This window comes from Salmo salar, chromosome 14 (assembly GCF_965601325.2).
Source record: "Salmo salar chromosome 14, fSalSal1, whole genome shotgun sequence".
NCBI lineage: Eukaryota > Metazoa > Chordata > Actinopteri > Salmoniformes > Salmonidae > Salmo > Salmo salar.
Window position 1 is genome coordinate 99,132,110 of NC_138304.1, and position 11,486 is coordinate 99,143,595.

The 11,486-nt window shown below is 48.5% G+C and overlaps 1 pseudogene; it reads left to right on the forward strand.

The window, feature by feature from the left end:
• The first annotated feature begins 845 nt into the window (after window positions 1-845).
• On the forward strand, window positions 846-11,188 carry LOC106570617 (cartilage-associated protein-like; annotated as a pseudogene).
• Window positions 11,189-11,486: the final 298 nt, after the last annotated feature.

The following is an 11,486-nucleotide window of genomic DNA, read 5'->3' on the forward strand; positions in this document are numbered from 1 at the left end:
TGTATATTGTACTACTGTACTGGTCTACAGGCTGTATATCGTAATACTGTACTGGTCTACAAGCTGTATATTGTACTACTGTACTGGTCTACAGGCTGTGTATTGTACTACTGTACTGGTCTACAGGCTGTATATTGTACTACTGTACTGGTCTTCAGGCTGTGTATTGTACTACTGTACTGGTCTAGTTGTAATGTGTTATCATACGTTCATGATGCGTATTGGGGAAGGAAGGGGGTCCTGTGGTTTTGTTCACTTGTTTGTGCTCGTGTGCCTGTCTGCCTCTGTGTCTCCTCTCTCCTCCTGTCTCCTCCTGTCTCCTCCTCCTCTCGTCTCTTCCTCTCCTTCTGGCTTCTCCTGTCTCCTCCTCTCTCCTTCTGTCTCCTCCTCCTGTCTCCTCCTCTCTCCTCCTGGCTCCTCCTCTCTCCTCCCCTCTCCTCCTGTCTCCTCCTCTCTCCTCCTGTCTCCTCCTCCTCTCGTCTCTTCCTCGCCTCCTGTCTCCTCCTCTCTCCTCCTCTCTCCTCCTCTCTCCTACTGTCTCCTCCTCTCTCCTCCTCTCTCCTCCTCTCTCCTCCTGTCTCCTCCTGTCTCCTCCTCCTCTCGTCTCTTCCTCGCCTCCTGTCTCCTCCTCTCTCCTCCTCTCTCCTCCTCTCTCCTCCTGTCTCCTCCTGTCTCCTCCTCTCTCCTCCTCTCTCCTCCTCTCTCCTCCTCTCTCCTCCTGTCTCCTCCTGTCTCCTCCTCCTCTCGTCTCTTCCTCTCCTCCTGTCTCCTCCTCTCTCCTCCTGGCTCCTCCTCTCTCCTCCTGGCTCCTCCTGTCTCCTCCTGTCTCCTCCTCTCTCCTCCTGTCTGATAACCTGGCCAAGGCCGTGTCTGCTGCCCACAGCTTCCTCCTGAAGCACCCTGATGATGAGATGATGCAGAGGAACATGGCCTACTACAGGACTCTACCTGGAGCTGAGGAACATGGCCTACTACAGGACTCTACCTGGAGCTGAGGAACATGGCCTACTACAGGACTCTACCTGGAGCTGAGGAACATGGCCTACTACAGGACTCTACCTGGAGCTGAGGAACATGGCCTAATACAGGACTCTACCTGGAGCTGAGGAACATGGCCTACTACAGGACTCTACCTGGAGCTGAGGAACACCTCACAGACCTGGAGACCAAGTCCTACGAGGTAATCACACAGTTGTACACACACACACACACACACACACACACACACACACACACACACACACACACACACACACACAGACACACACACACACACACACACACACACACACACACACACACACACACACACACACACACACACACACACACACACACACACACACACACACACAGGGCAAGCACGCAATTTCACACACACAAGTGCCAAGAGAAAGCTGCTTTATAATGATCTCCATGGGTTAGATGGGGTTAGGGGAAAGCTGCTTTATAATGATCTCCATGGGTTAGATGGGGTTAGGGGAAAGCTGCTTTATAATGATCTCCATGGGTTAGATGGGGTTAGGGGAAAGCTGCTTTATAATGATCTCCATGGGTTAGATGGGGTTAGGGGAAAGCTGCTTTATAATGATCTCCATGGGTTAGATGGGGTTAGGGGAAAGCTGCTTTATAATGATCTCCATGGGTTAGATGGGGTTAGTGGAAAGCTGCTTTATAATGATCTCCATGGGTTAAATGGGGTTAGGGGAAAGCTGCTTTATAATGATCTCCATGGGTTAGATGGGGTTAAGGGAAAGCTGCTTTATAATGATCTCCATGGGTTAGATGGGGTTAGGGGAAAGCTGCTTTATAATGATCTCCATGGGTTAGATGGGGTTAGGGGAAAGCTGCTTTATAATGATCTCCATGGGTTAAATGGGGTTAGGGGAAAGCTGCTTTATAATGATCTCCATGGGTTAGATGGGGTTAGGGGAAAGCTGCTTTATAATGATCTCCATGGGTTAGATGGGGTTAGGTGGTATCAGGTTGACGTCATAGGAGGAAGTAAAGGCTTACTCCAAGTGTTAGGCTGAGGTCGCAGTTGCAGCCTGATCACTAGAAATAGACTTTCAGATGTTGGATGTTTGAAAAGGTCCTGAGATCGTTGATATAGGCCTTCCTTGAAGCTCACAATTATTTTATTTTTTAAAAACAGTCCGCCAACTGTGGAATCAGAGTGTGCTGCTGAGACCGCTGTGCAACAGCTGTTCATAATGCTCCAGAAAGCCACTAGAATGCTGAGAATACTTGATGTTACTTGATGGTAATAGTGAGTCATTTTTTTATTATTTTGTTTTAATACCTCTTTGGGCTAGGGGGCAATATTTTGACATCTAGATGAAAAGCGTGCCCAAAGTAAACTGCCTGTTACTCAGGCCCAGAAGCTAGGATATGCATATAATTGGTAGATTTGGATAGAAAACACTCTAAAGTTTCTAAAACTGTTAAAATAATGTCTGTGAGTATAACAAAACTGATATGGCAGGCAAAAACCCGAGGACAAACCATCCCAAAAAATAATATTTTCAGCCTACCACTTCAGCCTTTCCAATGGCTGTCATGTTTATTATGAGGCGAAAACCTCCCAGATTTCAGTCAGTTCTCAGGGCTTCCACTAGATGTCAACAGTCTTTAGAAAGAGTTTCAGGCTTGTTTTTGGAAAAATATGTTAGAATTTGTCATTTTTCTAGGTGGCTCCCATTTTGGCTGTAGTGTTTTCATGCGCGTGGATGTGAGCGCGTCCTTTGTTGTTTATCTCCGGTCTTAAATTTTATCATTTATTTACGTATTAGGGTACCTGAGGTTTGATTATAAACGTTGTTTGACTTGTTTGGAGAAGTTTATTGGTAACGTTTGGGATTCATTTTGTATGCATTTTGAAGGAGGGAAACCGGTGGATTATTGAATGAAGCGCGCCAGCTAAACTAAGTTTTTGGGGATATAAAGAAGGACTTTATCGAACAAAAGGACCATTTGTGATGTACCTGGGACCTTTTGGAGTGCCAACAGAAGAAGATCTTCTATCGCTATTTCTGACTTTCGTGGCGCACCTGCCTGGTTGAAAAATGTTTTTCATGCTTTTGTATGCGGGGCGCTGTCCTCAGATAATCGCATGATGTCCTTTCGCCGTGAAGCCTTTTTGAAATCTGACACAGCGGCTGGATTAACAAGAAGTTAAGCTTTATTTTGATGTATGACACTTGTATTTTCATGAATGTTAAATATTTCAATTTCTGTCATTTGAATTTCGCGCTCTGCAATTTCACCTGATGTTGTCGAGGTGGGTCGCTAGCGCCACGCCTAGCCATGACAGGTTTTAACCCTGTAACCACTCAGAATTAACCCTGTAACCACTCAGAATTAACCCTGTAACCCTGCTCTGTGTTCCGGTGCTCTGTGTTCCGGTGCTCCTGTGTTCCGGTGCTCTGTGTTCCAGTGCTCTTGTGTTCCGGTGCTCCTGTGTTCCGGTGCTCTGTGTTCCGGTGCTCTGTGTTCCGGTGCTCCTGTGTTCCGGTGCTGTGTTCCGGTGCTCTGTGTTCCGGTGCTCTGTGTTCCGGTGCTCTGTGTTCTGGTGCTCCTGTGTTCTGGTGTTCTGGTGCTCTGCTGCTCTGTGTTCTGCTGCTCTGTGTTCTGTGTTCTGCTGCTCTGTGTTCTGCTGCTCTGTGTTCTGTGTTCTGCTGCTCTGTGTTCTGTGTTCTGCTGCTCTGTGTTCTGCTGCTCTGTGTTCTGTGTTCTGCTGCTCTGTGTTCTGTGTTCTGCTGCTCTGTGTTCTGCTGCTCTGTGTTCTGGTGCTCTGTGTTCTGTGTTCTGGTGCTCTGTGTTCTGGTGCTCTGTGTTCTGTGTTCTGCTGCTCTGTGTTCTGGTGCTCTGTGTTCTGGTGTTCTGTGTTCTGGTGCTCTGTGTTCTGTGTTCTGCTGCTCTGTGTTCTGTGTTCTGCTGCTCTGTGTTCTGCTGCTCTGTGTTCTGGTGCTCTGTGTTCTGTGTTCTGGTGCTCTGTGTTCTGTGTTCTGGTGCTCTGTGTTCTGCTGTTCTGCTGCTCTGTGTTCTGGTGCTCTGTGTTCCGGTGCTCTGTGTTCCGGTGCTCCTGTGTTCCGGTGCTCTGTGTTCCAGTGCTCTTGTGTTCCGGTGCTCCTGTGTTCCGGTGCTCTGTGTTCCGGTGCTCTGTGTTCCGGTGCTCCTGTGTTCCGGTGCTGTGTTCCGGTGCTCTGTGTTCCGGTGCTCTGTGTTCCGGTGCTCTGTGTTCTGGTGCTCCTGTGTTCTGGTGTTCTGGTGCTCTGCTGCTCTGTGTTCTGCTGCTCTGTGTTCTGTGTTCTGCTGCTCTGTGTTCTGCTGCTCTGTGTTCTGCTGCTCTGTGTTCTGTGTTCTGCTGCTCTGTGTTCTGCTGCTCTGTGTTCTGGTGCTCTGTGTTCTGTGTTCTGGTGCTCTGTGTTCTGTGTTCTGGTGCTCTGTGTTCTGTGTTCTGCTGCTCTGTGTTCTGGTGCTCTGTGTTCTGGTGTTCTGTGTTCTGGTGCTCTGTGTTCTGTGTTCTGCTGCTCTGTGTTCTGTGTTCTGCTACTCTGTGTTCTGCTGCTCTGTGCTCTGTGTTCTGGTGCTCTGCTGCTCTGTGTTCTGCTGCTCTGTGTTCTGGTGCTCTGTGTTCTGCTGCTCTGTGTTCTGCTGCTCTGCTGCTCTGTGTTCTGCTGCTCTGTGTTCTGGTGCTCTGTGTTCTGTGTTCTGGTGCTCTGTGTTCTGTGTTCTGCTGCTCTGTGTTCTGCTGCTCTGTGTTCTTCTGCTCTGTGTTCTGCTGCTCTGTGGTCTGGTGCTCTGTGTTCTGGTGCTCTGTGTTCTGGTGCTCTGGTGAAATAAGTCTGGTCTTCTAATCTAGTTACAATGAAGGTGTTGTAATGTTGTGTTACTGTATCACCGTGTGTGTGTGTTGTTGTTTCAGATGTTGTTTGTGTGAGCGGTGCGGGCGTATAACGGTGATAACTACCGTACATCGCTGTCAGACATGGAGCCGGCTCTGAGGGACTTCTTCAAGGTCTATGATGAGTGTCTGGCTGCTTCAGGAGGAGCCAGGGAGGTCAGAGACTTTAAATACTTCTGCCCGTCCATCGCAGGTGAGTGGTATTACTGTATTACTATTACACGCGCACGCACACACACACACACACTTCTGCTGTCCTTGTGGGGCCCAAGCAATTGATTCCCATTCAAAATCCAATTTTCCCTAACACCTAACCCTAATTCTAAGCCCTAACCTAAACCTAAACCTAACCCCTAACCCTAAAATAGCCTTTTTCATTGTTGGGACCTGCGAAATGTCTCCAGAAGGTCAGAACAAGGACAGTAAAATCCAGAACAGTGACGCTGCTCTTGCCTCCCCAGTGAATGACCTGAAGGACGCAGTGCCGTGTGTAGCCAGATGCATGTTGTTTGACCCCAGTGATGAGGTGATGAAGAAAATTTAAATTAATAATAAATTAATATATAATATATATTATATATTTATATAATATATAAATAATAAATAAATTAAGATTAAAGACACAGGAGACAATAATACAAGAAACAACACTTCTGTAGCTTGTCAACTACGTGTCTGTCTATCCCTGTTCTCTCCTCTCTGCACAGGCCATACAAACGCTTCACACCGCGTGGCCGCTGCCACTCTAACCTGGTGGTCCCAGCGCGCACGACCCACGTGGAGTTCCAGGTGTCCGGCAGCCTCTGGAACTGCCGGTCTGCAGCCAACAAGGCTGAGTTCATCTCAGCCTATGCTACCCTCCAGTCCCTAGACTTCCTGGCGCTGACGGAAACATGGATTACCACAGATAACACTGCTACTCCTACTGCTCTCTCTTCGTCTGCCCACGTGTTCTCGCATACCCCTAGAGCATCGAGCCAGCGGGGTGGTGGCACTGGAATCCTCATCTCTCCCAAGTGGACATTCTCTCTTTCTCCCCTGACCCATCTGTCTATCTCCTCATTTGAATTCCATGCTGTCACAGTTACCAGCCCTTTCAAGCTTAACATCCTTATCATTTATCGCCCTCCAGGTTCCCTTGGAGAGTTCATCAATGAGCTTGACGCCTTGATAAGTTCCTTTCCTGAGGATGGCTCACCTCTCACAGTTCTGGGTGACTTTAACCTCCCCACGTCTACCTTTGACTCATTCCTCCCTGCCTCCTTCTTTCCACTCCTCTCCTCTTTTGACCTCACCCTCTCACCTTCCCCCCCTACTCACAAGGCAGGCAATACGCTTGACCTCATCTTTACTAGATGCTGTTCTTCCACTAATCTCATTGCAACTCCCCTCCAAATCTCCGACCACTACCTTGTATCCTTTTCCCTGTTGCTCTCATCCAACACTTCTCACTCTGCCCCTACTCGGATGGTATTGCGCCGTCCCAACCTTCGCTCTCTCTCTCCCGCTACTCTCTCCTCTTCCATCCTATCATCTCTTCCCTCTGCTCAAACCTTCTCCAACCTATCTCCTGATTCTGCCTCCTCAACCCTCCTCTCCTCCCTTTCTGCATCCTTTGATTTTCTCTGTCCCCTATCCTCCAGGCCGGCTCGGTCCTCCCCTCCTGCTCCGTGGCTCGACAACTCACTACGAGCTCACAGAACAAGGCTCCGGGCAGCCGAGCGGAAATGGAGGAAAACTCGCCTCCCTGCGGACCTGGCATCCTTTCACTCACTCCTCTCTACATTCTCCTTTTCTGTCTCTGCTGCTAAAGCCACTTTCTACCACTCTAAATTCCAAGCATCTGCCTCTAACCCTAGGAAGCTCTTTGCTACCTTCTCCTCCCTCCTGAATCCTCCTCCTCCTCCCCCTCCCCCCCCCTCCTCCCTCTCTGCGGATGACTTCGTCAACCATTTTGAAAAGAAGGTTGACGATATCCGATCCTCGTTTGCTAAGTCAAACGACACCGCTGGTCCTGCTCACACTGCCCTACCCTGTGCTTTGACCTCTTTCTCCCCTCTCTCTCCAGATGAAATCTCGCGTCTTGTGACGGCCGGCCGCCCAACAACCTGCCCACTTGACCCTATCCCCTCCTCTCTTCTCCAGACCATTTCCGGAGACCTTCCCCCTTCCTCACCTCGCTCATCAACTCATCCTTGACCGCTGGCTACGTCCCTTCCGTCTTCAAGAGAGCGAGAGTTGCACCCCTTCTGAAAAAACCTACACTCGATCCCTCCGATGTCAACAACTACAGACCAGTATCCCTTCTTTCTTTTCTCTCCAAAACTCTTGAAGGTGCCGTCCTTGGCCAGCTCTCCTGCTATCTCTCTCAGAATGACCTTCTTGATCCTAATCAGTCAGGTTTCAAGACTGGGCATTCAACTGAGACTGCTCTTCTCTGTGTCACGGAGGCTCTCCGCACTGCTAAAGCTAACTCTCTCTCCTCTGCTCTCATCCTTCTAGACCTATCTGCTGCCTTTGATACTGTGAACCATCAGATCCTCCTCTCCACCCTCTCCGAGTTGGGCATCTCCGGCGCGGCCCACGCTTGGATTGCGTCCTACCTGACAGGTCGCTCCTACCAGGTGGCATGGCGAGAATCTGTCTCCGCACCATGCGCTCTCACCACTGGTGTCCCCCAGGGCTCTGTTCTAGGCCCTCTCCTATTCTCACTATACACCAAGTCACTTGGCTCTGTCATATCCTCACATGGTCTCTCCTATCATTGCTATGCAGACGACACACAATTAATCTTCTCCTTTCCCCCTTCTGATAACCAGGTGGCGAATCGCATCTCTGCATGTTTGTCAGACATATCAGTGTGGATGACGGATCACCAGCTCAAGCTGAACCTCGGCAAGACGGAGCTGCTCTTCCTCCCGGGGAAGGACTGCCCGTTCCATGATCTCGCCATCACGGTTGACAACTCCCTTGTGTCCTCCTCCCAGAGTGCTAAGAACCTTGGCGTGATCCTGGACAACACCCTGTCGTTCTCCACTAACATCAAGGCGGTGACCCGATCCTGTAGGTTCATGCTCTACAACATTCGCAGAGTACGACCCTGCCTCACACAGGAAGCGGCGCAGGTCCTAATCCAGGCACTTGTCATCTCCCGTCTGGATTACTGCAACTCGCTGTTGGCTGGGCTCCCTGCCTGTGCCATTAAACCCCTACAACTCATCCAGAACGCCGCAGCCCGTCTGGTGTTCAACCTTCCCAAGTTCTCTCACGTCACCCCGCTCCTCCGCTCTCTCCACTGGCTTCCAGTTGAAGCTCGCATCCGCTACAAGACCATGGTGATTGCCTACGGAGCTGTGAAGGGAACGGCACCTCCATACCTTCAGGCTCTGATCAGGCCCTACACCCAAACAAGGGCACTGCGTTCATCCACCACTGGCCTGCTGGCCCCCCTACCTCTGAGGAAGCACAGTTCCCGCTCAGCCCAGTCAAAACTGTTCGCTGCTCTGGCACCCCAATGGTGGAACAAGCTCCCTCACGACGCCAGGACAGCGGAGTCAATCACCACCTTCCGGAGACACCTGAAACCCCACCTCTTTAAGGAATACCTAGGATAGGATAAAGTAATCCTTGTAACCCCCCCCCCCCCCCCCCTTAAAAGATGTAGATGCACTATTGTAAAGTGGTTGTTCCACTGGATATCATAAGGTGAATGCACCATTTTGTAAGTCGCTCTGGATAAGAGCGTCTGCTAAATGACTTAAATGTAAATGTAAGAACAATGTGGTTTATTACCAGGACCACAGAGACAAGTATGGACTCAGTGACGAAGACTTCCTACCAAGATCGGTAAGACACACACACATACAAACACACACTCCAGTCACCCTAGTTATAGACTGACTGTTCTCTCTGCTACTGCATGGCAAGCGGTACCGGAGCGCCAAGTCTAGGTCCAAAAGCCTTCTAAACAGCTTCTACCCCCAAGCCATAAGACACCTGTACAGCTAATCAAATGGCCACTGGACAGTTTGTACACTGCTGCTACTCTGTTTATTATCTATTCATAGTCACTTCACCCCCACCTACATGTATAAATTACCTCTACTAACCTGTACCCCCACCTACATGTATAAATGACCTCTACTAACCTGTACCCCCACCTACATGTATAAATGACCTGTACCCCCACCTATATGTATAAATGACCTCTACTAACCTGTACCCCCACCTACATGTATAAATGACCTCTACTAACCTGTACCCCCACCTACATGTATAAATGACCTCTACTAACCTGTACCCCCACCTACATGTATAAATGACCTCTACTAACCTGTACCCCCACCTACATGTATAAATGACCTCTACTAACCTGTACCCCCACATACATGTATAAATTACCTCTACTAACCTGTACCCCCACCTACATGTATAAATGACCTCTACTAACCTGTACCCCCACCTACATGTATAAATGACCTCTACTAACCTGTGCCCCCACCTACATGTATAAATGACCTCTACTAACCTGTACCCCCACCTACATGTATAAATGACCTCTACTACCTGTACCCCCACCTACATGTATAAATGACCTCTACTAACCTGTACCCCCACCTACATGTATAAATGACCTCTACTAACCTGTACCCCCACCTACATGTATAAATGACCTCTACTAACCTGTACCCCCACCTACATGTATAAATGACCTCTACTAACCTGTACCCCCACCTACATGTATAAATGACCTCTACTAACCTGTACCCCCACCTACATGTATAAATGACCTCTACTAACCTGTACCCCCACCTACATGTATAAATGACCTCTACTAACCTGTACCCCCACCTACATGTATAAATGACCTCTACTAACCTGTACCCCCACCTACATGTATAAATGACCTCTACTAACCTGTACCCCCACCTACATGTATAAATGACCTCTACTAACCTGTACCCCCACCTACATGTATAAATGACCTCTACTAACCTGTACCCCCACCTACATGTATAAATGACCTCTACTAACCTGTACCCCCACCTACATGTATAAATGACCTCTACTAACCTGTACCCCCACCTACATGTATAAATGACCTCTACTAACCTGTACCCCCACCTACATGTATAAATGACCTCTACTAACCTGTACCCCCACCTACATGTATAAATGACCTCTACTAACCTGTACCCCCACCTACATGTATAAATGACCTCTACTAACCTGTACCCCCACCTACATGTATAAATGACCTCTACTAACCTGTACCCCCACCTACATGTATAAATGACCTCTACTAACCTGTACCCCCACCTACATGTATAAATGACCTCTACTAACCTGTACCCCCACCTACATGTATAAATGACCTCTACTAACCTGTACCCCCACCTACATGTATAAATGACCTCTACTAACCTGTACCCCCACCTACATGTATAAATGACCTCTACTAACCTGTACCCCCACCTACATGTATAAATGACCTCTACTAACCTGTACCCCCACCTACATGTATAAATGACCTCTACTAACCTGTACCCCCACCTACATGTACATATTACCTTAGCTAACCTGTACCCCCACCTACATGTACATATTACCTCTAACCTGTACCCAGCACACTGACTCGGTACCGGTACCCCCTGTATATAGCCTCCACACTGACTCGGTACCGGTACCCCCTGTTTATAGCCTCCACACTGACTCGGTACCGGTACCCCCTGTATATAGCCTCCACACTGACTCGGTACCGGTACCCCCTGTATATAGCCTCCACACTGACTCGGTACCGGTACCCCCTGTATATAGCCTCCACACTGACTCGGTACCGGTACCCCCTGTATATAGCCTCATTATTGTTATGTTATTGTGTTACTTTTAATTTTATTTTTTACTTTAGTTTATTTAGTAAATATTTTCTTAACTCTATTTCTTATACCGAATTGTTGGTTAAGGGCTTGTAGGTAAGTATTTCACGGTAAGCTCTACAATTGTTCTATTTGACGCATGTGACAAATAAAATTTGATTTTATATTATACACACATTTCAGCACAGGTGCCACACACACACACACACACACACACACACCACCTGTCCACTATCTCTGTATGCAGGTCATTTGGCGCCTGTCATTGGTTGGTTTTTAACCTGTTGACTGAGTTCTTCATTTGGGTTTGCTTCAACATTGATTTGACGTGTGTGTGTGTGTGTTTTAGGAGGCGGTACGGTACTTGAACCAGACCACCATACAGCTACAGATGCTGGAGTTCTAGCGAGTGATGATGAGGTGTGTGTGTGTGTGAGAGAGAGAGTGATTCCTTTCAGATCACATGACCTGTGTCCAGCGGTACAATGTGACCAGTGTTTACCAGACTGCTGTATTAGACCTCACCACAGGGTGGCGCTGATCACTCAAAACAACACAGACATGTCTAATAACCATAGATGGCAGCATGACTAGTCTAGATCAGGCGTGGCCAGCCCTCCTCCTGTAAAGCTACCCTACTGAGTGATTTTGCTCCAGTCAAACTGTAACACACATAGTTAAGCTAATGAGCTGTTCATCAGTAC